General features: G+C 44.4%; 18 non-coding genes and 4 pseudogenes across 18 annotated transcripts; all 22 read left to right on the forward strand.

Annotated features, from left to right (window-relative positions):
• The first annotated feature begins 208 nt into the window (after positions 1–208).
• LOC125729391 (5S ribosomal RNA) lies at positions 209–327 on the forward strand. Its single transcript, XR_007389841.1, has one exon. It is a non-coding gene; the product is annotated as a 5S ribosomal RNA (ribosomal RNA).
• Positions 328–1,407: 1,080 nt separating this feature from the next.
• Positions 1,408–1,526, forward strand: LOC125733668 (5S ribosomal RNA). The gene has a single exon (XR_007393005.1). It is a non-coding gene; the product is annotated as a 5S ribosomal RNA (ribosomal RNA).
• Positions 1,527–2,605: 1,079 nt separating this feature from the next.
• Positions 2,606–2,724, forward strand: LOC125735422 (5S ribosomal RNA). Its single transcript, XR_007394718.1, has one exon. It is a non-coding gene; the product is annotated as a 5S ribosomal RNA (ribosomal RNA).
• Positions 2,725–3,937: 1,213 nt separating this feature from the next.
• Positions 3,938–4,056, forward strand: LOC125735423 (5S ribosomal RNA). The gene has a single exon (XR_007394719.1). It is a non-coding gene; the product is annotated as a 5S ribosomal RNA (ribosomal RNA).
• Positions 4,057–5,268: 1,212 nt separating this feature from the next.
• On the forward strand, positions 5,269–5,387 carry LOC125736754 (5S ribosomal RNA). Its single transcript, XR_007396024.1, has one exon. It is a non-coding gene; the product is annotated as a 5S ribosomal RNA (ribosomal RNA).
• Positions 5,388–6,464: 1,077 nt separating this feature from the next.
• On the forward strand, positions 6,465–6,583 carry LOC125735424 (5S ribosomal RNA). The gene has a single exon (XR_007394720.1). It is a non-coding gene; the product is annotated as a 5S ribosomal RNA (ribosomal RNA).
• A 1,212-nt stretch (positions 6,584–7,795) lies between these two features.
• On the forward strand, positions 7,796–7,914 carry LOC125736765 (5S ribosomal RNA). Its single transcript, XR_007396035.1, has one exon. It is a non-coding gene; the product is annotated as a 5S ribosomal RNA (ribosomal RNA).
• Positions 7,915–8,989: 1,075 nt separating this feature from the next.
• On the forward strand, positions 8,990–9,108 carry LOC125731091 (5S ribosomal RNA). The gene has a single exon (XR_007391378.1). It is a non-coding gene; the product is annotated as a 5S ribosomal RNA (ribosomal RNA).
• A 1,083-nt stretch (positions 9,109–10,191) lies between these two features.
• Positions 10,192–10,310, forward strand: LOC125734940 (5S ribosomal RNA). Its single transcript, XR_007394242.1, has one exon. It is a non-coding gene; the product is annotated as a 5S ribosomal RNA (ribosomal RNA).
• A 1,080-nt stretch (positions 10,311–11,390) lies between these two features.
• Positions 11,391–11,509, forward strand: LOC125734203 (5S ribosomal RNA). The gene has a single exon (XR_007393526.1). It is a non-coding gene; the product is annotated as a 5S ribosomal RNA (ribosomal RNA).
• A 1,111-nt stretch (positions 11,510–12,620) lies between these two features.
• LOC125733835 (5S ribosomal RNA) lies at positions 12,621–12,739 on the forward strand. Its single transcript, XR_007393170.1, has one exon. It is a non-coding gene; the product is annotated as a 5S ribosomal RNA (ribosomal RNA).
• Positions 12,740–13,986: 1,247 nt separating this feature from the next.
• On the forward strand, positions 13,987–14,105 carry LOC125729025 (5S ribosomal RNA). Its single transcript, XR_007389557.1, has one exon. It is a non-coding gene; the product is annotated as a 5S ribosomal RNA (ribosomal RNA).
• Positions 14,106–15,179: 1,074 nt separating this feature from the next.
• LOC125733836 (5S ribosomal RNA) lies at positions 15,180–15,298 on the forward strand. The gene has a single exon (XR_007393171.1). It is a non-coding gene; the product is annotated as a 5S ribosomal RNA (ribosomal RNA).
• A 1,074-nt stretch (positions 15,299–16,372) lies between these two features.
• Positions 16,373–16,491, forward strand: LOC125733857 (5S ribosomal RNA). The gene has a single exon (XR_007393191.1). It is a non-coding gene; the product is annotated as a 5S ribosomal RNA (ribosomal RNA).
• Positions 16,492–17,568: 1,077 nt separating this feature from the next.
• Positions 17,569–17,687, forward strand: LOC125733733 (5S ribosomal RNA). The gene has a single exon (XR_007393070.1). It is a non-coding gene; the product is annotated as a 5S ribosomal RNA (ribosomal RNA).
• A 1,075-nt stretch (positions 17,688–18,762) lies between these two features.
• On the forward strand, positions 18,763–18,871 carry LOC125732241 (5S ribosomal RNA; annotated as a pseudogene).
• Positions 18,872–19,942: 1,071 nt separating this feature from the next.
• Positions 19,943–20,061, forward strand: LOC125731904 (5S ribosomal RNA; annotated as a pseudogene).
• A 1,073-nt stretch (positions 20,062–21,134) lies between these two features.
• LOC125732242 (5S ribosomal RNA) lies at positions 21,135–21,243 on the forward strand (annotated as a pseudogene).
• Positions 21,244–22,314: 1,071 nt separating this feature from the next.
• LOC125731906 (5S ribosomal RNA) lies at positions 22,315–22,433 on the forward strand (annotated as a pseudogene).
• Positions 22,434–23,508: 1,075 nt separating this feature from the next.
• On the forward strand, positions 23,509–23,627 carry LOC125737061 (5S ribosomal RNA). Its single transcript, XR_007396327.1, has one exon. It is a non-coding gene; the product is annotated as a 5S ribosomal RNA (ribosomal RNA).
• A 1,076-nt stretch (positions 23,628–24,703) lies between these two features.
• LOC125737285 (5S ribosomal RNA) lies at positions 24,704–24,822 on the forward strand. The gene has a single exon (XR_007396551.1). It is a non-coding gene; the product is annotated as a 5S ribosomal RNA (ribosomal RNA).
• A 1,086-nt stretch (positions 24,823–25,908) lies between these two features.
• LOC125733533 (5S ribosomal RNA) lies at positions 25,909–26,027 on the forward strand. Its single transcript, XR_007392876.1, has one exon. It is a non-coding gene; the product is annotated as a 5S ribosomal RNA (ribosomal RNA).
• The last annotated feature ends 256 nt before the right edge of the window (positions 26,028–26,283 follow it).

A 26,283-nucleotide genomic window follows, 5' to 3' on the forward strand; every position in this document is an offset into this window, starting at 1 on the left:
ATGCGGAAAGAATGGAATAATTGTGGTAGGCTGCCGGCTGAGTAGTTTGGTGAATGTTTGGTGTGGGTCCGGCGCTGCCGATTGGATGGTGGTGCTGCAGTGTGAGTCAGATAAAAAAAAAAAAAAAACCAGGAGTAGGATCCAATGGGACTAACTGGCATGTATAGACGCGTGTAATGCAAAAGGGCTGTTTTTGGTCGCGTCTCTCGCTTATGGCCATACCACCCTGAACACACCCGATCTCATCCGATCTCAGAAGCCAAGCAGGGTAGGGTCTGGTTAGTACTTGGATGGGACACATCCTGGGAATACCAGGTGCTGTAAGCTTTTCTCACTTTTACTTTATACAGGGGGCGCTCCACTTCACAATTAATTTAAATCCATCACTCCCCTTCCATTTTACTATTTTATATATATATATTTTTTTTTTCTCTCATTCATAAAGGCAGCTTTTAGAAACCGTTTTACTCTAAATACTTCCTGGTAATTGTAGGTGCTGTAAGCTGTTCGTGCCTTTATTCCACCAGGGCGCGATCTTCTCACAAACTTGAAGACTGTCACTCCCCATTCACGTTTTACAACTTATTGTTAATGATAAAGAGCCAGCTTTTTACACACAGTTTTAAACAAAGTACTGATATTATTCCTCTTCAACTGACCGCTTTGTTTTCTATGCAAAAACCACTTCGCCACAGAAGACTCGATATTATTGGCATAGCAAGTTCTGCTCTTCTCCTTTCAAAACTTGCTAAAAGCTGTATTTAAAAGAACAGATTGGCCGGGGTAATTCACACCCTTCAATGCCAGCTTAATGTTTAGGTTAGTGGGAATCACAGAGGAATTAGGGATGGAAACTTCTTTGCTGGTGGTAGAAGCGGTCTGGTGAATTTTTAGAGAGAAGAGGCCGTCGATGTTTGAATGTAGAAAATTGTTCTGGCTGCAGCCTGCAGTATGGACTTGTTGGTGTGTGTAGCTCCCAGTGTTCTGACAGCGCGACGTTTTGGGGAAGCATGTGATTCAGCAGCTACCAGTGGGCTTCGTGCGGCGGAGATTTTGTGGCTGTTCGCGGAGTTGATAACAGAGGGTCGTTAAGAGAAGCCTACATGCAGTAGGCAAAGGAGTAATGTTTGCCGGCGGGGGACGTGCGGCGATTAACCTGTGCGGTAGTGAAAAGGAGTTAAAAAGAAGGAAGTGTGCGGATGCGGAAAGAATGGAATAATTGTGGTAGGCTGCCGGCTGAGTAGTTTGGTGAATGTTTGGTGTGGGTCCGGCGCTGCCGATTGGATGGTGGTGCTGCAGTGTGAGTCAGATAAAAAAAAAAAAAAAAACAGGAGTAGGATCCAATGGGACTAACTGGCATGTATAGACGCGTGTAATGCAAAAGGGCTGTTTTTGGTAGCATCTTTAGCTTACGGCCATACCACCCTGAACACGCCCGATCTCGTCTGATCTCGGAAGCTAAGCAGGGTAGGTTCTGGTTAGTACTTGGATGGGAGACCACCTGGGAATACCAGGTGCTGTAAGCTTTTCTCACTTTTACTTTATACAGGGGGCGCTCCACTTCACGATTAATTTAAATCTATCACTCCCCTTCCATTTTACTATTTTATATATATATATATATATTTTTCTCTCATTCATAAAGGCAGCTTTTAGAAACCGTTTTACTCTAAATACTTCCTGGTAATTCTAGGTGCTGTAAGCTCTTCGTGCCTTTATTCCACCAGGGCGCGATCTTCTCACAAACTTGAAGACTGTCACTCCCCATTCACGTTTTACAACTTATTGTTAATGATAAAGAGACAGCTTTTTACACACAGTTTTAAACAAAGTACTGATATTATTCCTCTTCAACTCACCGCTTTGTTTTCTATGCAAAAACCACTTCGCCACAGAAGACTCGATATTATTGGCATAGCAAGTTCTGCTCTTCTCCTTTCAAAACTTGCTAAAAGCTGTATTTAAAAGAACAGATTGGCCGGGGTAATTCACACCCTTCAATGCCAGCTTAATGTTTAGGTTAGTGGGAATCACAGAGGAATTAGGGATGGAAACTTCTTTGCTGGTGGTAGAAGCGGTCTGGTGAATTTTTAGAGAGAAGAGGCCGTCGATGTTTGAATGTAGAAAATTGTTCTGGCTGCAGCCTGCATTATGGACTTGTTGGTGTGTGTAGCTCCCAGTGTTCTGACAGCGTGACGTTTTGGGGAAGCATGTGATTCAGCAGCTACCAGTGGGCTTCGTGCGGCGGAGATTTTGTGGCTGTTAGCGGAGTTGATAACAGAGGGTCGTTAAGAGAAGCCTGCATGCAGTAGGCAAAGGAGTAATGTTTGCCGGCGGGGGACGTGCGGCGATTAACCTGTGCGGTAGTGAAAAGGAGTTAAAAAGAAGGAAGTGTGCGGATGCGGAAAGAATGGAATAATTGTGGTAGGCTGCCGGCTGAGTAGTTTGGTGAATGTTTGGTGTGGGTCCGGCGCTGCCGATTGGATGGTGGTGCTGCAGTGTGAGTCAGATAAAAAAAAAAAAAACCAGGAGTAGGATCCAATGGGACTAACTGGCATGTATAGACGCGTGTAATGCAAAAGGGCTGTTTTTGGTCACGTCTCTCGCTTATGGCCATACCTCCCTGAACACGCCCGATCTCATCCGATCTCGGAAGCCAAGCAGGGTAGGGTCTGGTTAGTACTTTGATGGGAGACCTCCTGGGAATACCAGGTGATGTAAGCTTTTCTCACTTTTACTTTATACAGGGGGCGCTCCACTTCACGATTAATTTAAATCTATCACTCCCCTTCCATTTTACTATTTTATATATATATATATATTTTTCTCTCTTTCATAAAGGCAGCTTTTACACACCGTTTTACTCTAAATATCCATCCATCCATCCATTTTCCAAACCGCTTATCCTATTGGGTCGTGGGGGGTCCGGAGCCTATCCCGGAATCAATGGGCACGAGGCAGGGAACAACCCAGGATGGGGGGCCAGCCCATCACAGTCACTCTAAATACTTCCTGGTAATTCTAGGTGCTGTAAGCTGTTCGTGCCTTTATTCCACCAGGGCGCGATCTTCTCACAAACTTGAAGACTGTCACTCCCCATTCACGTTTTACAACTTATTGTTAATGATAAAGAGACAGCTTTTTACACACAGTTTTAAACAAAGTACTGATATTATTCCTCTTCAACTGACCGCTTTGTTTTCTATGCAAAAACCACTTCGCCACAGAAGACTCGATATTATTGGCATAGCAAGTTCTGCTCTTCTCCTTTCAAAACTTGCTAAAAGCTGTATTTAAAAGAACAGATTGGCCGGGGTAATTCACACCCTTCAATGCCAGCTTAATGTTTAGGTTAGTGGGAATCACAGAGGAATTAGGGATGGAAACTTCTTTGCTGGTGGTAGAAGCGGTCTGGTGAATTTTTAGAGAGAAGAGGCCGTCGATGTTTGAATGTAGAAAATTGTTCTGGCTGCAGCCTGCATTATGGACTTGTTGGTGTGTGTAGCTCCCAGTGTTCTGACAGCGTGACGTTTTGGGGAAGCATGTGATTCAGCAGCTACCAGTGGGCTTCGTGCGGCGGAGATTTTGTGGCTGTTAGCGGAGTTGATAACAGAGGGTCGTTAAGAGAAGCCTGCATGCAGTAGGCAAAGGAGTAATGTTTGCCGGCGGGGGACGTGCGGCGATTAACCTGTGCGGTAGTGAAAAGGAGTTAAAAAGAAGGAAGTGTGCGGATGCGGAAAGAATGGAATAATTGTGGTAGGCTGCCGGCTGAGTAGTTTGGTGAATGTTTGGTGTGGGTCCGGCGCTGCCGATTGGATGGTGGTGCTGCAGTGTGAGTCAGATAAAAAAAAAAAAAAACAGGAGTAGGATCCAATGGGAGTAACTGGCATGTATAGACGCGTGTAATGCAAAAGGGCTGTTTTTGGTCACGTCTCTCGCTTATGGCCATACCTCCCTGAACACGCCCGATCTCATCCGATCTCGGAAGCCAAGCAGGGTAGGGTCTGGTTAGTACTTTGATGGGAGACCTCCTGGGAATACCAGGTGATGTAAGCTTTTCTCACTTTTACTTTATACAGGGGGCGCTCCACTTCACGATTAATTTAAATCTATCACTCCCCTTCCATTTTACTATTTTATATATATATATATTTTTCTCTCTTTCATAAAGGCAGCTTTTACACACCGTTTTACTCTAAATATCCATCCATCCATCCATTTTCCAAACCGCTTATCCTATTGGGTCGCGGGGGGTCCGGAGCCTATCCCGGAATCAATGGGCACGAGGCAGGGAACAACCCAGGATGGGGGGCCAGCCCATCACAGTCACTCTAAATACTTCCTGGTAATTCTAGGTGCTGTAAGCTGTTCGTGCCTTTATTCCACCAGGGCGCGATCTTCTCTCAAACTTGAAGACTGTCACTCCCCATTCACGTTTTACAACTTATTGTTAATGATAAAGAGACAGCTTTTTACACACAGTTTTAAACAAAGTACTGATATTATTCCTCTTCAACTGACCGCTTTGTTTTCTATGCAAAAACCACTTCGCCACAGAAGACTCGATATTATTGGCATAGCAAGTTCTGCTCTTCTCCTTTCAAAACTTGCTAAAAGCTGTATTTAAAAGAACAGATAGGCCGGGGTAATTCACACCCTTCAATGCCAGCTTAATGTTTAGGTTAGTGGGAATCACAGAGGAATTAGGGATGGAAACTTCTTTGCTGGTGGTAGAAGCGGTCTGGTGAATTTTTAGAGAGAAGAGGCCGTCGATGTTTGAATGTAGAAAATTGTTCTGGCTGCAGCCTGCAGTATGGACTTGTTGGTGTGTGTAGCTCCCAGTGATCTGACAGCGCGACGTTTTGGGGAAGCATGTGATTCAGCAGCTACCAGTGGGCTTCGTGCGGCGGAGATTTTGTGGCTGTTAGCGGAGTTGATAACAGAGGGTCGTTAAGAGAAGCCTGCATGCAGTAGGCAAAGGAGTAATGTTTGCCGGCGGGGGACGTGCGGCGATTAACCTGTGCGGTAGTGAAAAGGAGTTAAAAAGAAGGAAGTGTGCGGATGCGGAAAGAATGGAATAATTGTGGTAGGCTGCCGGCTGAGTAGTTTGGTGAATGTTTGGTGTTGGTCCGGCGCTGCCGATTGGATGGTGGGGCTGCAGTGTGAGTCAGATAAAAAAAATAAAAAACCAGGAGTTGGATCCAATGGGACTAACTGGCATGTATAGACGCGTGTAATGCAAAAGGGCTGTTTTTGGTAGCATCTCTCGCTTACGGCCATACCACCCTGAACACGCCCGATCTCGTCTGATCTCGGAAGCTAAGCAGGGTAGGGTCTGGTTAGTACTTGGATGGGAGACCACCTGGGAATACCAGGTGCTGTAAGCTTTTCTCATTTTTACTTTATACAGGGGGCGCTCCACTTCACGATTAATTTAAATCTATCACTCCCCTTCCATTTTACTATTTTATATATATTGTTTTTTTTTTCTCTCATTCATAAAGGCAGCTTTTAGAAACCGTTTTACTCTAAATACTTCCTGGTAATTCTAGGTGCTGTAAGCTGTTCGTGCCTTTATTCCACCAGGGCGCGATCTTCTCACAAACTTGAAGACTGTCACTCCCCATTCACGTTTTACAACTTATTGTTAATGATAAAGAGACAGCTTTTTACACACAGTTTTAAACAAAGTACTGATATTATTCCTCTTCAACTGACCGCTTTGTTTTCTATGCAAAAACCACTTCGCCACAGAAGACTCGATATTATTGGCATAGCAAGTTCTGCTCTTCTCCTTTCAAAACTTGCTAAAAGCTGTATTTAAAAGAACAGATTGGCCGGGGTAATTCACACCCTTCAATGCCAGCTTAATGTTTAGGTTAGTGGGAATCACAGAGGAATTAGGGATGGAAACTTCTTTGCTGGTGGTAGAAGCGGTCTGGTGAATTTTTAGAGAGAAGAGGCCGTCGATGTTTGAATGTAGAAAATTGTTCTGGCTGCAGCCTGCATTATGGACTTGTTGGTGTGTGTAGCTCCCAGTGTTCTGACAGCGTGACGTTTTGGGGAAGCATGTGATTCAGCAGCTACCAGTGGGCTTCGTGCGGCGGAGATTTTGTGGCTGTTAGCGGAGTTGATAACAGAGGGTCGTTAAGAGAAGCCTGCATGCAGTAGGCAAAGGAGTAATGTTTGCCGGCGGGGGACGTGCGGCGATTAACCTGTGCGGTAGTGAAAAGGAGTTAAAAAGAAGGAAGTGTGCGGATGCGGAAAGAATGGAATAATTGTGGTAGGCTGCCGGCTGAGTAGTTTGGTGAATGTTTGGTGTGGGTCCGGCGCTGCCGATTGGATGGTGGTGCTGCAGTGTGAGTCAGATAAAAAAAAAAAAAAACAGGAGTAGGATCCAATGGGAGTAACTGGCATGTATAGACGCGTGTAATGCAAAAGGGCTGTTTTTGGTCACGTCTCTCGCTTATGGCCATACCTCCCTGAACACGCCCGATCTCATCCGATCTCGGAAGCCAAGCAGGGTAGGGTCTGGTTAGTACTTTGATGGGAGACCTCCTGGGAATACCAGGTGATGTAAGCTTTTCTCACTTTTACTTTATACAGGGGGCGCTCCACTTCACGATTAATTTAAATCTATCACTCCCCTTCCATTTTACTATTTTATATATATATATATTTTTCTCTCTTTCATAAAGGCAGCTTTTACACACCGTTTTACTCTAAATATCCATCCATCCATCCATTTTCCAAACCGCTTATCCTATTGGGTCGCGGGGGGTCCGGAGCCTATCCCGGAATCAATGGGCACGAGGCAGGGAACAACCCAGGATGGGGGGCCAGCCCATCACAGTCACTCTAAATACTTCCTGGTAATTCTAGGTGCTGTAAGCTGTTCGTGCCTTTATTCCACCAGGGCGCGATCTTCTCTCAAACTTGAAGACTGTCACTCCCCATTCACGTTTTACAACTTATTGTTAATGATAAAGAGACAGCTTTTTACACACAGTTTTAAACAAAGTACTGATATTATTCCTCTTCAACTGACCGCTTTGTTTTCTATGCAAAAACCACTTCGCCACAGAAGACTCGATATTATTGGCATAGCAAGTTCTGCTCTTCTCCTTTCAAAACTTGCTAAAAGCTGTATTTAAAAGAACAGATAGGCCGGGGTAATTCACACCCTTCAATGCCAGCTTAATGTTTAGGTTAGTGGGAATCACAGAGGAATTAGGGATGGAAACTTCTTTGCTGGTGGTAGAAGCGGTCTGGTGAATTTTTAGAGAGAAGAGGCCGTCGATGTTTGAATGTAGAAAATTGTTCTGGCTGCAGCCTGCAGTATGGACTTGTTGGTGTGTGTAGCTCCCAGTGATCTGACAGCGCGACGTTTTGGGGAAGCATGTGATTCAGCAGCTACCAGTGGGCTTCGTGCGGCGGAGATTTTGTGGCTGTTAGCGGAGTTGATAACAGAGGGTCGTTAAGAGAAGCCTGCATGCAGTAGGCAAAGGAGTAATGTTTGCCGGCGGGGGACGTGCGGCGATTAACCTGTGCGGTAGTGAAAAGGAGTTAAAAAGAAGGAAGTGTGCGGATGCGGAAAGAATGGAATAATTGTGGTAGGCTGCCGGCTGAGTAGTTTGGTGAATGTTTGGTGTTGGTCCGGCGCTGCCGATTGGATGGTGGGGCTGCAGTGTGAGTCAGATAAAAAAAATAAAAAACCAGGAGTTGGATCCAATGGGACTAACTGGCATGTATAGACGCGTGTAATGCAAAAGGGCTGTTTTTGGTAGCATCTCTCGCTTACGGCCATACCACCCTGAACACGCCCGATCTCGTCTGATCTCGGAAGCTAAGCAGGGTAGGGTCTGGTTAGTACTTGGATGGGAGACCACCTGGGAATACCAGGTGCTGTAAGCTTTTCTCATTTTTACTTTATACAGGGGGCGCTCCACTTCACGATTAATTTAAATCTATCACTCCCCTTCCATTTTACTATTTTATATATATTGTTTTTTTTTTCTCTCATTCATAAAGGCAGCTTTTAGAAACCGTTTTACTCTAAATACTTCCTGGTAATTCTAGGTGCTGTAAGCTGTTCGTGCCTTTATTCCACCAGGGCGCGATCTTCTCACAAACTTGAAGACTGTCACTCCCCATTCACATATTACAACTTATTGTTAATGATAAAGAGACAGCTTTTTACACACAGTTTTAAACAAAGTACTGATATTATTCCTCTTCAACTGACCGCTTTGTTTTCTATGCAAAAACCACTTCGCCACAGAAGACTCGATATTATTGGCATAGCAAGTTCTGCTCTTCTCCTTTCAAAACTTGCTAAAAGCTGTATTTAAAATAACAGATTGGCCGGGGTAATTCACACCCTTCAATGCCAGCTTAATGTTTAGGTTAGTGGGAATCACAGAGGAATTAGGGATGGAAACTTCTTTGCTGGTGGTAGAAGCGGTCTGCTGAATTTTTAGAGAGAAGAGGCCGTCGATGTTTGAATGTAGAAAATTGTTCTGGCTGCAGCCTGCAGTATGGACTTGTTGGTGTGTGTAGCTCCCAGTGTTCTGACAGCGCGACGTTTTGGGGAAGCATGTGATTCAGCAGCTACCAGTGGGCTTCGTGCGGCGGAGATTTTGTGGCTGTTAGCGGAGTTGATAACAGAGGGTCGTTAAGAGAAGCCTGCATGCAGTAGGCAAAGGAGTAATGTTTGCCGGCGGGGGACGTGCGGCGATTAACCTGTGCGGTAGTGAAAAGGAGTTAAAAAGAAGGAAGTGTGCGGATGCGGAAAGAATGGAATAATTGTGGTAGGCTGCCGGCTGAGTAGTTTGGTGAATGTTTGGTGTGGGTCCGGCGCTGCCGATTGGATGGTGGTGCTGCAGTGTGAGTCAGATAAAAAAAAAAAAACAGGAGTAGGATCCAATGGGACTAAGTGGCATGTATAGACGCGTGTAATGCAAAAGGGCTGTTTTTGATATCATCTCTCGCTTACGGCCATACCACCCTGAACACGTCCTATCTTGTCTGATCTCGGAAGCTAAGCAGGGTAGGGTCTGGTTAGTACTTGGATGGGAAACCACCTGGGAATACCAGGTGCTGTAAGCTTTTCTCACTTTTACTTTATACAGGGGGCGCTCCACTTCACGATTAATTTAAATCTATCACTCCCCTTCCATTTTACTATTTTATATATATATATATATATATTTTTCTCTCATTCATAAAGGCAGCTTTTAGAAACCGTTTTACTCTAAATACTTCAATGTAATTCTAGGTGCTGTAAGCTGTTCGTGCCTTTATTCCACCAGGGCGCGATCTTCTCACAAACTTGAAGACTGTCACTCCCCATTCACGTTTTACAACTTATTGTTAATGATAAAGAGACAGCTTTTTACACACAGTTTTAAACAAAGTACTGATATTATTCCTCTTCAACTGACCGCTTTGTTTTCTATGCAAAAACCACTTCGCCACAGAAGACTCGATATTATTGGCATAGCAAGTTCTGCTCTTCTCCTTTCAAAACTTGCTAAAAGCTGTATTTAAAAGAACAGATTGGCCGGGGTAATTCATACCCTTCAATGCCAGCTTAATGTTTAGGTTAGTGGGAATCACAGAGGAATTAGGGATGGAAACTTCTTTGCTGGTGGTAGAAGCGGTCTGGTGAATTTTTAGAGAGAAGAGGCCGTCGATGTTTGAATGTAGAAAATTGTTCTGGCTGCAGCCTGCAGTATGGACTTGTTGGTGTGTGTAGCTCCCAGTGTTCTGACAGCGTGACGTTTTGGGGAAGCATGTGATTCAGCAGCTACCAGTGGGCTTCGTGCGGCGGAGATTTTGTGGCTGTTAGCGGAGTTGATAACAGAGGGTCGTTAAGAGAAGCCTGCATGCAGTAGGCAAAGGAGTAATGTTTGCCGGCGGGGGACATGCGGCGATTAACCTGTGCGGTAGTGAAAAGGAGTTAAAAAGAAGGAAGTGTGCGGATGCGGAAAGAATGGAATAATTGTGGTAGGCTGCCGGCTGAGTAGTTTGGTGAATGTTTGGTGTGGGTCCGGCGCTGCCGATTGGATGGTGGGGCTGCAGTGTGAGTCAGATAAAAAAAAAAAAAAAACCAGGAGTAGGATCCAATGGGACTAACTGGCATGTATAGACGCGTGTAATGCAAAAGGGCTGTTTTTGGTAGCATCTCTCGCTTACGGCCATACCACCCTGAACACGCCCGATCTCGTCTGATCTCGGAAGCCAAGCAGGGTAGGGTTTGGTTAGTACTTGGATGGGAGACCTCATGGGAATACCAGGCGCTGTAAGCCTTTCTCACTTTTACTTTATACAGGGGGCGCTCCACTTCACGATTAATTTAAATCTATCACTCCCCTTCCATTTTACTATTTTATATATATATATTTTTTTTTTTATCTCATTCATAAAGGCAGCTTTTAGAAACCGTTTTACTCTAAATACTTCCTGGTAATTCTAGGTGCTGTAAGCTGTTCGTGCCTTTATTCCACCAGGGCGCGATCTTCTCACAAACTTGAAGACTGTCACTCCCCATTCACGTTTTACAACTTATTGTTAATGATAAAGAGACAGCTTTTTACACACAGTTTTAAACAAAGTACTGATATTATTCCTCTTCTACTGACCGCTTTGTTTTCTATGCAAAAACCACTTCGCCACAGAAGACTCGATATTATTGGCATAGCAAGTTCTGCTCTTCTCCTTTCAAAACTTGCTAAAAGCTGTATTTAAAAGAACAGATTGGCCGGGGTAATTCACACCCTTCAATGCCAGCTTAATGTTTAGGTTAGTGGGAATCACAGAGGAATTAGGGATGGAAACTTCTTTGCTGGTGGTAGAAGCGGTCTGGTGAATTTTTAGAGAGAAGAGGCCGTCGATGTTTGAATGTAGAAAATTGTTCTGGCTGCAGCCTGCAGTATGGACTTGTTGGTGTGTGTAGCTCCCAGTGTTCTGACAGCGCGACGTTTTGGGGAAGCATGTGATTCAGCAGCTACCAGTGGGCTTCGTGCGGCGGAGATTTTGTGGCTGTTAGCGGAGTTGATAACAGAGGGTCGTTAAGAGAAGCCTGCATGCAGTAGGCAAAGGAGTAATGTTTGCCGGCGGGGGACGTGCGGCGATTAACCTGTGCGGTAGTGAAAAGGAGTTAAAAAGAAGGAAGTGTGCGGATGCGGAAAGAATGGAATAATTGTGGTAGGCTGCCGGCTGAGTAGTTTGGTGAATGTTTGGTGTGGGTCCGGCGCTGCCGATTGGATGGTGGGGCTGCAGTGTGAGTCAGATAAAAAAAAAAAAAGAACATTAGTAGGATCCAATGGGACCAACTGGCATGTATAGAGGCGTGTAATGCAAAAGGGCTGTTTTTGGTAGCATCTCTCGCTTACGGCCATACCACCCTGAACACGCCCGATCTCGTCTGATCTCGGAAGCCAAGCAGGGTAGGGTCTGGTTCGTACTTGGATGGGAGACCTCCTGGGAATACCAGGTGCTGTAAGCTTTTCTCATTTTTACTTTATACAGGGGGCGCTCCACTTCACGATTAATTTAAATCTATCACTCCCCTTCCATTTTACTATTTTATATATATATATATATATATATATATATATATATATATATTTTTTTTTTTTTTCTCTCATTCATAAAGGCAGCTTTTACACACCGTTTTACTCTAAATACTGCCTGGTAATTCTAGGTGCTGTAAGCTCTTCGTGCCTTTATTCCACCAGGGCGCGATCTTCTCACAAACTTGAAGACTGTCACTCCCCATTCACGTTTTACAACTTATTGTTAATGATAAAGAGACAGCTTTTTACACATAGTTTTAAACAAAGTACTGATATTATTCCTCTTCAACTGACCGCTTTGTTTTCTATGCAAAAACCACTTCGCCACAGAAGACTCGATATTATTGGCATAGCAAGTTCTGCTCTTCTCCTTTCAAAACTTGCTAAAAGCTGTATTTAAAAGAACAGATTGGCCGGGGTAATTCACACCCTTCAATGCCAGCTTAATGTTTAGGTTAGTGGGAATCACAGAGGAATTAGGGATGGAAACTTCTTTGCTGGTGGTAGAAGCGGTCTGGTGAATTTTTAGAGAGAAGAGGCCGTCGATGTTTGAATGTAGAAAATTGTTCTGGCTGCAGCCTGCAGTATGGACTTGTTGGTGTGTGTAGCTCCCAGTGTTCTGACAGCGCGACGTTTTGGAGAAGCATGTGATTCAGCAGCTACCAGTGGGCTTCGTGCGGCGGAGATTTTGTGGCTGTTAGCGGAGTTGATAACAGAGGGTCGTTAAGAGAAGCCTGCATGCAGTAGGCAAAGGAGTAATGTTTGCCGGCGGGGGACGTGCGGCGATTAACCTGTGCGGTAGTGAAAAGGAGTTAAAAAGAAGGAAGTGTGCGGATGCGGAAAGAATGGAATAATTGTGGTAGGCTGCCGGCTGAGTAGTTTGGTGAATGTTTGGTGTGGGTCCGGCGCTGCCGATTGGATGGTGGGGCTGCAGTGTGAGTCAGATAAAAAAAATAAAAAACCAGGAGTTGGATCCAATGGGACTAACTGGCATGTATAGACGCGTGTAATGCAAAAGGGCTGTTTTTGGTAGCATCTCTCGCTTACGGCCATACCACCCTGAACACGCCCGATCTCGTCTGATCTCGGAAGCTAAGCAGGGTAGGGTCTGGTTAGTACTTGGATGGGAGACCTCCTGGGCATACCAGGTGCTGTAAGCTTTTCTCACTTTTACTTTATACAGGGGGCGCTCCACTTCACGATTAATTTAAATCTAGCACTCCCCTTCCATTTTACTATTTTATATATATATTTTTTTTCTCTCTTTCATAAAGCCAGCTTTTAGAAACCGTTTTACTCTAAATACTTCCTGGTAATTCTAGGTGCTGTAAGCTTTTCTCACTTTTACTTTATACAGGGGGCGCTCCACTTCACGATTAATTTAAATCTATCACTCCCCTTCCATTTTACTATTTTATATATATATTTTTTTTTTCTCTCATTCATAAAGGCAGCTTTTAGAAACCGTTTTACTCTAAATACTTCCTGGTAATTCTAGGTGCTGTAAGCTGTTCGTGCCTTTATTCCACCAGGGCGCGATCTTCTCACAAACTTGAAGACTGTCACTCCCCATTCACGTTTTACAACTTATTGTTAATGATAAAGAGACAGCTTTTTACACAGTTTTAAACAAAGTACTGATATCATTCCTCTTCAACTGACCGCTTTGTTTTCTATGCAAAAACCACTTTGCCACAGAAGACTCGATATTATTGGCATAGCAAGTTCTGCTCTTCTCCTTTCAAAACTTGCTAAAAGCTGTATTTAAAAGAACAGATTGGCCGGGGTAATTCACACCCTTCAATGCCAGCTTAATGTTTAGGTTAGTGGGAATCACAGAGGAATTAGGGATGGAAACTTCTTTGCTGGTGGTAGAAGCGGTCTGGTGAATTTTTAGAGAGAAGAGGCCGTCGATGTTTGAATGTAGAAAATTGTTCTGGCTGCAGCCTGCAGTATGGACTTGTTGGTGTGTGTAGCTCCCAGTGTTCTGACAGCGCGACGTTTTGGGGAAGCATGTGATTCAGCAGCTACCAGTGGGCTTCGTGCAGCGGAGATTTTGTGGCTGTTAGCGGAGTTGATAACAGAGGGTCGTTAAGAGAAGCCTGCATGCAGTAGGCAAAGGAGTAATGTTTGCCGGCGGGGGACGTGCGGCGATTAACCTGTGCGGTAGTGAAAAGGAGTTAAAAAGAAGGAAGTGTGCGGATGCGGAAAGAATGGAATAATTGTGGTAGGCTGCCGGCTGAGTAGTTTGGTGAATGTTTGGTGTGGGTCCGGCGCTGCCGATTGGATGGTGGGGCTGCAGTGTGAGTCAGATAAAAAAAAAAAGAACATTAGTAGGATCCAATGGGACCAACTGGCATGTATAGAGGCGTGTAATGCAAAAGGGCTGTTTTTGGTAGCATCTCTCGCTTACGGCCATACCACCCTGAACACGCCCGATCTCGTCTGATCTTGGAAGCTAAGCAAGGTAGGGTTTGGTTAGTACTTGGATGGGAGACCTCCTGGGCATACCAGGTGCTGTAAGCTTTTCTCACTTTTACTTTATACAGGGGGCGCTCCACTTCACGATTAATATAAATCTAGCACTCCCCTTCCATTTTACTATTTTATATATATATTTTTTTTCTCTCTTTCATAAAGCCAGCTTTTAGAAACCGTTTTACTCTAAATACTTCCTGGTAATTCTAGGTGCTGTAAGCTGTTCGTGCCTTTATTCCACCAGGGCGCGATCTTCTCACAAACTTGAAGACTGTCACTCCCCATTCACGTTTTACAACTTATTGTAAATGATAAAGAGACAGCTTTTTACACACAGTTTTAAACAAAGTACTGATATTATTCCTCTTCAACTGACCGCTTTGTTTTCTATGCAAAAACCACTTTGCCACAGAAGACTCGATATTATTGGCATAGCAAGTTCTGCTCTTCTCCTTTCAAAACTTGCTAAAAGCTGTATTTAAAAGAACAGATTGGCCGGGGTAATTCACACCCTTCAATGCCAGCTTAATGTTTAGGTTAGTGGGAATCACAGAGGAATTAGGGATGGAAACTTCTTTGCTGGTGGTAGAAGCGGTCTGGTGAATTTTTAGAGAGAAGAGGCCGTCGATGTTTGAATGTAGAAAATTGTTCTGGCTGCAGCCTGCAGTATGGACTTGTTGGTGTGTGTAGCTCCCAGTGTTCTGACAGCGCGACGTTTTGGAGAAGCATGTGATTCAGCAGCTAACAGTGGGCTTCGTGCGGCGGAGATTTTGTGGCTGTTAGAGGAGTTGATAACAGAGGGTCGTTAAGAGAAGCCTGCATGCAGTAGGCAAAGGAGTAATGTTTGCCGGCGGGGGACGTGCGGCGATTAACCTGTGCGGTAGTGAAAAGGAGTTAAAAAGAAGGAAGTGTGCGGATGCGGAAAGAATGGAATAATTGTGGTAGGCTGCCGGCTGAGTAGTTTGGTGAATGTTTGGTGTGGGTGCGGCGCTGCCGATTGGATGGTGGTGCTGCAGTGTGAGTCAGATAAAAAAAAAAAAAAACAGGAGTAGGATCCAATGGGACTAACTGGCATGTATAGACGCGTGTAATGCAAAAGGGCTGTTTTTGGTAGCATCTCTCGCTTACGGCCATACCACCCTGAACACGCCCGATCTCGTCTGATCTCGGAAGCTAAGCAGGGTAGGGTCTGGTTAGTACTTGGATGGGAGACCTCCTGGGCATACCAGGTGCTGTAAGCTTTTCTCACTTTTACTTTATACAGGGGGCGCTCCACTTCACGATTAATTTAAATCTAGCACTCCCCTTCCATTTTACTATTTTATATATATTTTTTTTTCTCTCTTTCATAAAGCCAGCTTTTAGAAACCGTTTTACTCTAAATACTTCCTGGTAATTCTAGGTGCTGTAAGCTGTTCGTGCCTTTATTCCACCAGGGCGCGATCTTCTCACAAACTTGAAGACTGTCACTCCCCATTCACGTTTTACAACTTATTGTTAATGATAAAGAGACAGCTTTTTACACACAGTTTTAAACAAAGTACTGATATTATTCCTCTTCAACTGACCGCTTTGTTTTCTATGCAAAAACCACTTTGCCACAGAAGACTCGATATTATTGGCATAGCAAGTTCTGCTCTTCTCCTTTCAAAACTTGCTAAAAGCTGTATTTAAAAGAACAGATTGGCCGGGGTAATTCACACCCTTCAATGCCAGCTTAATGTTTAGGTTAGTGGGAATCACAGAGGAATTAGGGATGGAAACTTCTTTGCTGGTGGTAGAAGCGGTCTGGTGAATTTTTAGAGAGAAGAGGCCGTCGATGTTTGAATGTAGAAAATTGTTCTGGCTGCAGCCTGCAGTATGGACTTATTGGTGTGTGTAGCTCCCAGTGTTCTGACAGCGCGACGTTTTGGGGAAGCATGTGATTCAGCAGCTACCAGTGGGCTTCGTGCGGCGGAGATTTTGTGGCTGTTAGCGGAGTTGATAACAGAGGGTCGTTAAGAGAAGCCTGCATGCAGTAGGCAAAGGAGTAATGTTTGCCGGCGGGGGACGTGCGGCGATTAACCTGTGCGGTAGTGAAAAGGAGTTAAAAAGAAGGAAGTGTGCGGATGCGGAAAGAATGGAATAATTGTGGTAGGCTGCCGGCTGAGTAGTTTGGTGAATGTTTGGTGTGGGTCCGGCGCTGCCGATTGGATGGTGGGGCTGCAGTGTGAGTCAGATAAAAAAAATAAAAAACCAGGAGTTGGATCCAATGGGACTAACTGGCATGTATAGACGCGTGTAATGCAAAAGGGCTGTTTTTGGTAGCATCTCTCGCTTACGGCCATACCACCCTGAACACGCCCGATCTCATCTGATCTCGGAAGCTAAGCAGGGTAGGGTCTGGTTAGTACTTGGATGGGAGACCACCTGGGAATACCTGGTGCTGTAAGCTTTTCTCATTTTTACTTTATACAGGGGGCGCTCCACTTCACGATTAATTTAAATCTATCACTCCCCTTCCATTTTACTATTTTATATATATATTTTTTTTTTCTCTCATTCATAAAGGCAGCTTTTAGAAACCGTTTTACTCTAAATACTTCCTGGTAATTCTAGGTGCTGTAAGCTGTTCGTGCCTTTATTCCACCAGGGCGCGATCTTCTCACAAACTTGAAGACTGTCACTCCCCATTCACGTTTTACAACTTATTGTTAATGATAAAGAGACAGCTTTTTACACACAGTTTTAAACAAAGTACTGATATCATTCCTCTTCAACTGACCGCTTTGTTTTCTATGCAAAAACCACTTTGCCACAGAAGACTCGATATTATTGGCATAGCAAGTTCTGCTCTTCTCCTTTCAAAACTTGCTAAAAGCTGTATTTAAAAGAACAGATTGGCCGGGGTAATTCACACCCTTCAATGCCAGCTTAATGTTTAGGTTAGTGGGAATCACAGAGGAATTAGGGATGGAAACTTCTTTGCTGGTGGTAGAAGCGGTCTGGTGAATTTTTAGAGAGAAGAGGCCGTCGATGTTTGAATGTAGAAAATTGTTCTGGCTGCAGCCTGCAGTATGGACTTATTGGTGTGTGTAGCTCCCAGTGTTCTGACAGCGCGACGTTTTGGGGAAGCATGTGATTCAGCAGCTACCAGTGGGCTTCGTGCGGCGGAGATTTTGTGGCTGTTAGCGGAGTTGATAACAGAGGGTCGTTAAGAGAAGCCTGCATGCAGTAGGCAAAGGAGTAATGTTTGCCGGCGGGGGACGTGCGGCGATTAACCTGTGCGGTAGTGAAAAGGAGTTAAAAAGTAGGAAGTGTGCGGATGCGGAAAGAATGGAATAATTGTGGTAGGCTGCCGGCTGAGTAGTTTGGTGAATGTTTGGTGTGGGTCCGGCGCTGCCGATTGGATGGTGGGGCTGCAGTGTGAGTCAGATAAAAAAAATAAAAAACCAGGAGTTGGATCCAATGGGACTAACTGGCATGTATAGACGCGTGTAATGCAAAAGGGCTGTTTTTGGTAGCATCTCTCGCTTACGGCCATACCACCCTGAACACGCCCGATCTTGTCTGATCTCGGAAGCTAAGCAGGGTAGGGTCTGGTTAGTACTTGGATGGGAGACCACCTGGGAATACCAGGTGCTGTAAGCTTTTCTCATTTTTACTTTATACAGGGGGCGCTCCACTTCACGATTAATTTAAATCTATCACTCCCCTTCCATTTTACTATTTTATATATATATTTTTTTTTTCTCTCATTCATAAAGGCAGCTTTTAGAAACCGTTTTACTCTAAATACTTCCTGGTAATTCTAGGTGCTGTAAGCTGTTCGTGCCTTTATTCCACCAGGGCGCGATCTTCTCACAAACTTGAAGACTGTCACTCCCCATTCACGTTTTACAACTTATTGTTAATGATAAAGAGACAGCTTTTTACACACAGTTTTAAACAAAGTACTGATATAATTCCTCTTCAACTCACCACTTTGTTTTCTATGCAAAAACCACTTCGCCACAGAAGACTCGATATTATTGGCATATTATCTGCTCTTCTCCTCCTTTCAAAACTTGCTAAAAGCTGTATTTAAAAGAGCAGGTTGGCCGGGGTAATTCACACCCTTCAATGCCAGATTAATGTTTAGGTTAGTGGGAATCACAGAAGAATTAGGGATGGAAACTTCTTTGCTGGTGGTAGAAGCGGTCTGGTGAATTTTTAGAGAGAAGAGGCCGTCGATGTTTGAATGTAGAAAATTGTTCTGGCTGCAGCCTGCAGTATGGACTTGTTGGCGTGTATAGCTCCCAGTGTTCTGACAGCGCGACGTTTTGGGGAAGCATGTGATTCAGCAGCTACCAGTGGGCTTCGTGCGGCGGAGATTTTGTGACTGTTAGCGGAGTTGATAACAGAGGGTCTTTAAGAGAAGCCTGCATGCGGTAGGCAAATGAGTAATGTTTGCCGGCGGGGGACGTGCGGCGATTAACCTGTGCGGTAGTGAAAAGGAGTTAAAAAGAAGGAAGTGTGCGGATGCGGAAAGAATGGAATAATTGTGGTAGGCTGCCGGCTGAGTAGTTTGGTGAATGTTTGGTGTGGGTGCGGCGCTGCCGATTGGATGGTGGTGCTGCAGTGTGAGTCAGATAAAAAAAAAAAAAACAGGAGTAAGATCCAATGGGACTAACTGGCATGTATAGAGGCGTGTAATGCAAAAGGGCTGTTTTTGGTAGTGTCTCTCGCTTATGGCCATACCACCCTGAACACGCCTGATCTCGGAAGCTAACTGGGGTAGGGTCTGGTTAGTACTTGGATGGGAGACTGCCTGGGAATACCACGTGCTGTAAGCTTTTCTCACTTTTACTTTATACAAGGGGCGCTCCACTTCACGATTAATTTAAATCTATCACTCCCCTTCCATTTTACTATTTTATATATATTTTTTTTTCTCTCATTCATAAAGGCAGCCTTTACACACCGTTTTACTCTAAATACTGCCTGGTAATTCTAGGTGCTGTGAGCTGTTCGTGCCTTTATTCCACCAGGGCGCGATCTTCTCACAAACTTGAAGACTGTCACTCCCCATTCACGTTTTACAACTTATTGTTAATAATAAAGAGATAGCTTTTTACACACAGTTTTAAACAAAGTACTAATATAATTCCTCTTCAACTCACCGCTTTGTTTTCTATGCAAAAACCACTTCGCCACAGAATATTCGATATTATTGGCATATTATCTGCTCTTCTCCTCTTTTCAAAACTTGCTAAAAGCTGTATTTAAAAGAGCAGGTTGGCCGGGGTAATTTACACACTTCAATGCCAGCTTAATGTTTAGGTTAGTGGGAATCACAGAAGAATTAGGGATGGAAACTTCTTTGCTGGTGGTAGAAGCGGTCTGGTGAATTTTTAGAGAGAAGAGGCTGTCGATGTTTGAATGTAGAAAATTGTTCTGGCTGCAGCCTGCAGTATGGACTTGTTGGTGTGTGTAGCTCCCAGTGCTCTGACAGCGCGACGTTTTGGAGAAGCATGTGATTCAACAGCTACCAGTGGGCTTCGTGCGGCAGAGATTTTGTGGCTGTTAGCGGAGTTGATAACAGAGGGTTGTTAAGAGAATCCTGCAAGAGGTAGGCAAAGGAGTAATGTTTGCCGGCGGGGGACGTGCAGCGATTAACCTGTGAGGTAGTGAAATGGAGTTAAAGAGAAGGAAGTGTGCGGATGCGGAAAGAATGGAATAATTGTGGTAGGCTGCTGGCTGAGTAGTTTGGTGAATGTTTGGTGTGGGTCCGGCGCTGCCGATTGGATGGTGGGGCTGCAGTGTGAGTCAGATAAAAAAAAAAAAACATTAGTAGGATCCAATGGGACCAACTGGCATGTATAGAGGCGTGTAATGCAAAAGGGCTGTTTTTGGTAGCGTCTCTCGCTTATGGCCATGCCAGCCTGAACACGCCCGATCTCATCGGATCTCGGAAGCCAATCAGGGTAGAGTCTGGTTAGTACTTGGATAGGAGACCTCCTGGGAATACCAGGTGCTGTAAGCTTTTCTCACTTTTACTTTATACAGGGGGCACTCCACTTCACGATTAATTTAAATCTATCACTCCCCTTACGTTTTACTATTTTATATATATATTTTTTTTCGCTCATTCATAAAGGCAGCTTTTGCACACCGTTTAACTCTAAATACTGCCTGGTAATTCTAGGTGCTGTAAGCTGTTCGTGCCTTTATTCCACCAGGGCGCGATCTTCTCACAAACTTGAAGACTGTCACTCCCCATTCACGTTTTACAACTTATTGTTAATGATAAAGAGACAGCTTTTTACACACAGTTTTAAACAAAGTACTGATATAATTCCTCTTCAACTCACCACTTTGTTTTCTATGCAAAAACCACTTCGCCACAGAAGACTCGATATTATTGGCATATTATCTGCTCTTCTCCTCCTTTCAAAACTTGCTAAAAGCTGTATTTAAAAGAGCAGGTTGGCCGGGGTAATTCACACCCTTCAATGCCAGATTAATGTTTAGGTTAGTGGGAATCACAGAAGAATTAGGGATGGAAACTTCTTTGCTGGTGGTAGAAGCGGTCTGGTGAATTTTTAGAGAGAAGAGGCCGTCGATGTTTGAATGTAGAAAATTGTTCTGGCTGCAGCCTGCAGTATGGACTTGTTGGCGTGTATAGCTCCCAGTGTTCTGACAGCGCGACGTTTTGGGGAAGCATGTGATTCAGCAGCTACCAGTGGGCTTCGTGCGGCGGAGATTTTGTGACTGTTAGCGGAGTTGATAACAGAGGGTCTTTAAGAGAAGCCTGCATGCGGTAGGCAAATGAGTAATGTTTGCCGGCGGGGGACGTGCGGCGATTAACCTGTGCGGTAGTGAAAAGGAGTTAAAAAGAAGGAAGTGTGCGGATGCGGAAAGAATGGAATAATTGTGGTAGGCTGCCGGCTGAGTAGTTTGGTGAATGTTTGGTGTGGGTGCGGCGCTGCCGATTGGATGGTGGTGCTGCAGTGTGAGTCAGATAAAAAAAAAAAAAACAGGAGTAAGATCCAATGGGACTAACTGGCATGTATAGAGGCGTGTAATGCAAAAGGGCTGTTTTTGGTAGTGTCTCTCGCTTATGGCCATACCACCCTGAACACGCCTGATCTCGGAAGCTAACTGGGGTAGGGTCTGGTTAGTACTTGGATGGGAGACTGCCTGGGAATACCACGTGCTGTAAGCTTTTCTCACTTTTACTTTATACAAGGGGCGCTCCACTTCACGATTAATTTAAATCTATCACTCCCCTTCCATTTTACTATTTTATATATATTTTTTTTTCTCTCATTCATAAAGGCAGCCTTTACACACCGTTTTACTCTAAATACTGCCTGGTAATTCTAGGTGCTGTGAGCTGTTCGTGCCTTTATTCCACCAGGGCGCGATCTTCTCACAAACTTGAAGACTGTCACTCCCCATTCACGTTTTACAACTTATTGTTAATAATAAAGAGATAGCTTTTTACACACAGTTTTAAACAAAGTACTAATATAATTCCTCTTCAACTCACCGCTTTGTTTTCTATGCAAAAACCACTTCGCCACAGAATATTCGATATTATTGGCATATTATCTGCTCTTCTCCTCTTTTCAAAACTTGCTAAAAGCTGTATTTAAAAGAGCAGGTTGGCCGGGGTAATTTACACACTTCAATGCCAGCTTAATGTTTAGGTTAGTGGGAATCACAGAAGAATTAGGGATGGAAACTTCTTTGCTGGTGGTAGAAGCGGTCTGGTGAATTTTTAGAGAGAAGAGGCTGTCGATGTTTGAATGTAGAAAATTGTTCTGGCTGCAGCCTGCAGTATGGACTTGTTGGTGTGTGTAGCTCCCAGTGCTCTGACAGCGCGACGTTTTGGAGAAGCATGTGATTCAACAGCTACCAGTGGGCTTCGTGCGGCAGAGATTTTGTGGCTGTTAGCGGAGTTGATAACAGAGGGTTGTTAAGAGAATCCTGCAAGAGGTAGGCAAAGGAGTAATGTTTGCCGGCGGGGGACGTGCAGCGATTAACCTGTGAGGTAGTGAAATGGAGTTAAAGAGAAGGAAGTGTGCGGATGCGGAAAGAATGGAATAATTGTGGTAGGCTGCTGGCTGAGTAGTTTGGTGAATGTTTGGTGTGGGTCCGGCGCTGCCGATTGGATGGTGGGGCTGCAGTGTGAGTCAGATAAAAAAAAAAAAACATTAGTAGGATCCAATGGGACCAACTGGCATGTATAGAGGCGTGTAATGCAAAAGGGCTGTTTTTGGTAGCGTCTCTCGCTTATGGCCATGCCAGCCTGAACACGCCCGATCTCATCGGATCTCGGAAGCCAATCAGGGTAGAGTCTGGTTAGTACTTGGATAGGAGACCTCCTGGGAATACCAGGTGCTGTAAGCTTTTCTCACTTTTACTTTATACAGGGGGCACTCCACTTCACGATTAATTTAAATCTATCACTCCCCTTACGTTTTACTATTTTATATATATATTTTTTTTCGCTCATTCATAAAGGCAGCTTTTGCACACCGTTTAACTCTAAATACTGCCTGGTAATTCTAGGTGCTGTAAGCTGTTCGTGCCTTTCTTCCACCAGGGCGCGATCTTCTCACAAACTTGAAGACTGTCACTCCCCATTCACGTTTTACAACTTATTGTTAATGATAAAGAGACAGCTTTTTACACACAGTTTTAAACAAAGTACTGATATTATTCCTCTTCAACTGACCGCTTTGTTTTCTATGCAAAAACCACTTCGCCACAGAAGACTCGATATTATTGGCATAGCAAGTTCTGCTCTTCTCCTTTCAAAACTTGCTAAAAGCTGTATTTAAAAGAACAGATTGGCCGGGGTAATTCACACCCTTCAATGCCAGCTTAATGTTTAGGTTAGTGGGAATCACAGAGGAATTAGGGATGGAAACTTCTTTGCTGGTGGTAGAAGCGGTCTGGTGAATTTTTAGAGAGAAGAGGCCATCGATGTTTGAATGTAGAAAATTGTTCTGGCTGCAGCCTGCAGTATGGACTTGTTGGTGGTGTAGCTCCCAGTGTTCTGACAGCGCAACGTTTTGGGGAAGCATGTGATTCAGCAGCTACCAGTGGGCTTCGTGCGGCGGAGATTTTGTGGCTGTTAGCAGAGTTGATAACAGAGGGTCGTTAAGAGAAGCCTGCATGCAGTAGGCAAAGGAGTAATGTTTGCTGGCGGGGGACGTGCGGCGATTAACCTGTGCGGTAGTGAAAAGGAGTTAAAAAGAAGGAAGTGTGCGGATGCGGAAAGAATGGAATAATTGTGGTAGGCTGCCGGCTGAGTAGTTTGGTGAATGTTTGGTGTGGGTCCGGCGCTGCCGATTGGATGGTGGGGCTGCAGTGTGAGTCAGATAAAAAAAAAAAAAAAACCAGGAGTAGGATCCAATGGGACCAACTGGCATGTATAGAGGCGTGTAATGCAAAAGGGCTGTTTTTGGTAGCATCTCTCGCTTATGGCCATCCCACCCTGAACACGCCTGATCTCGTCTGATCTCGGAAGCTAAGCAGGGTAGAGTCTGGTTAGTACTTGGATGGGAGACCACCTGGGAATACCAGGTGCTGTAAGCTTTTCTCACTTTTACTTTATACATGGGGCGCTCCACTTCACGATTAATTTAAATCTATCACTCCCCTTCCATTTTACTATTTTATATATATATTTTTATTTTCTCTCTTTCATAAAGGCAGCTTTTACACACCGTTTTACTCTAAATACTTCCTGGTAATTCTAGGTGCTGTAAGCTCTTCGTGCCTTTATTCCACCAGGGCGCGATCTTCTCACAAACTTGAAGACTGTCACTCCCCATTCACGTTTTACAACTTATTGTTAATGATAAAGAGACAGCTTTTTACACACAGTTTTAAACAAAGTACTGATATTATTCCTCTTCAACTGACCGCTTTGTTTTCTATGCAAAAACCACTTCGCCACAGAAGACTCGATATTATTGGCATAGCAAGTTCTGCTCTTCTCCTTTCAAAACTTGCTAAAAGCTGTATTTAAAAGAACAGATTGGCCGGGGTAATTCACACCCTTCAATGCCAGCTTAATGTTTAGGTTAGTGGGAATCACAGAGGAATTAGGGATGGAAACTTCTTTGCTGGTGGTAGAAGCGGTCTGGTGAATTTTTAGAGAGAAGAGGCCGTCGATGTTTGAATGTAGAAAATTGTTCTAGCTGCAGCCTGCAGTATGGACTTGTTGGTGTGTGTAGCTCCCAGTGTTCTGACAGCGCGACGTTTTGGGGAAGCATGTGATTCAGCAGCTACCAGTGGGCTTCGTGCGGCGGAGATTTTGTGGCTGTTAGCGGAGTTGATAACAGAGGGTCGTTAAGAGAAGCCTGCATGCAGTAGGCAAAGGAGTAATGTTTGCCGGCGGGGGACGTGCGGCGATTAACCTGTGCGGTAGTGAAAAGGAGTTAAAGAGAAGGAAGTGTGCGGATGCGGAAAGAATGGAATAATTGTGGTAGGCTGCCGGCTGAGTAGTTTGGTGAATGTTTGGTGTGGGTCCGGCGCTGCCGATTGGATGGTGGTGCTGCAGTGTGAGTCAGATAAAAAAAAAAAAGAACATTAGTAGGATCCAATGGGACCAACTGGCATGTATAGAGGCGTGTAATGCAAAAGGGCTGTTTTTGGTAGCATCTCTCGCTTACGGCCATACCACCCTGAACACGGCCGATCTCGTCTGATCTCGGAAGCTAAGCAGGGTAGGGTATGCTTAGTACTTGGATGGGAGACCACCTGGGAATACCAGGTGCTGTAAGCTTTTCTCACTTTTACTTTATACAGGGGGCCCTCCACTTCACGATTAATTTAAATCTATCACTCCCCTTCCATTTTACTATTTTATATATATATATATTTTTTTCTCTCATTCTTAAAGCCAGCTTTTAGAAACCGTTTTACTCTAAATACTTCCTGGTAATTCTAGGTGCTGTAAGCTGTTCGTGCCTTTATTCCACCAGGGCGCGATCTTCTCACAAACTTGAAGACTGTCACTCCCCATTCACATTTTACAACTTATTGTTAATGATAAAGAGACAGCTTTTTACACACAGTTTTAAACAAAGTACTGATATTATTCCTCTTCAACTGACCGCTTTGTTTTCTATGCAAAAACCACTTCGCCACAGAAGACTCGATATTATTGGCATAGCAAGTTCTGCTCTTCTCCTTTCAAAACTTGCTAAAAGCTGTATTTAAAAGAACAGGTTGGCCGGGGTAATTCACACCCTTCAATGCCAGCTTAATGTTTAGGTTAGTGGGAATCACAGAGGAATTAGGGATGGAAACTTCTTTGCTGGTGGTAGAAGTGGTCTGGTGAATTTTTAGAGAGAAGAGGCCGTCGATGTTTGAATGTAGAAAATTGTTCTGGCTGCAGCCTGCAGTATGGACTTGTTGGTGTGTGTAGCTCCCAGTGTTCTGACAGCGCGACGTTTTGGGGAAGCATGTGATTCAGCAGCTACCAGTGGGCTTCGTGCGGCGGAGATTTTGTGGCTGTTAGCGGAGTTGATAACAGAGGGTCGTTAAGAGAAGCCTGCATGCAGTAGGCAAAGGAGTAATGTTTGCCGGCGGGGGACGTGCGGCGATTAACCTGTGCGGTAGTGAAAAGGAGTTAAAAATAAGGAAGTGTGCGGATGCGGAAAAAATGGAATAATTGTGGTAGGCTGCCGGCTGAGTAGTTTGGTGAATGTTTGGTGTGGGTCCGGCGCTGCCGATTGAATGGTGGGGCTGGAGTGTGAGTCAGATAAGAAAAAAAAAAAAAAAAAAAAAAAGGAGTAGGATCCACTTGGACTACCTGGCATGTATAGATTCGTGTAATGCAAATGGGCTGTTTTTGGTAGCATCTCTCGCTTACGGCCATACCACCCTGAACACGCCCGATCTCGTCTGATCTTGGAAGCTAAGCAGGGTAGGGTCTGGTTAGTACTTGGATGGGAGACCACCTGGGAATACCAGGTGCTGTAAGCTTTTCTCACTTTTACTTTATACAGGGGGCGCTCCACTTCACGATTAATTTAAATCTATCACTCCCCTTCCATTTTACTATTTTATATATATATATTTTTTTTTTCTCTCATTCATAAAGGCAGCTTTTAGAAACCGTTTTACTCTAAATACTTCCTGGTAATTCTAGGTGCTGTAAGCTGTACGTGCCTTTATTCCACCAGGGCGCGATCTTCTCACAAACTTGAAGACTGTCACTCCCCATTCACATTTTACAACT

Source organism: Brienomyrus brachyistius, chromosome 2 (genome assembly GCF_023856365.1).
Source record: "Brienomyrus brachyistius isolate T26 chromosome 2, BBRACH_0.4, whole genome shotgun sequence".
In the NCBI taxonomy this organism is placed as follows: domain Eukaryota; kingdom Metazoa; phylum Chordata; class Actinopteri; order Osteoglossiformes; family Mormyridae; genus Brienomyrus; species Brienomyrus brachyistius.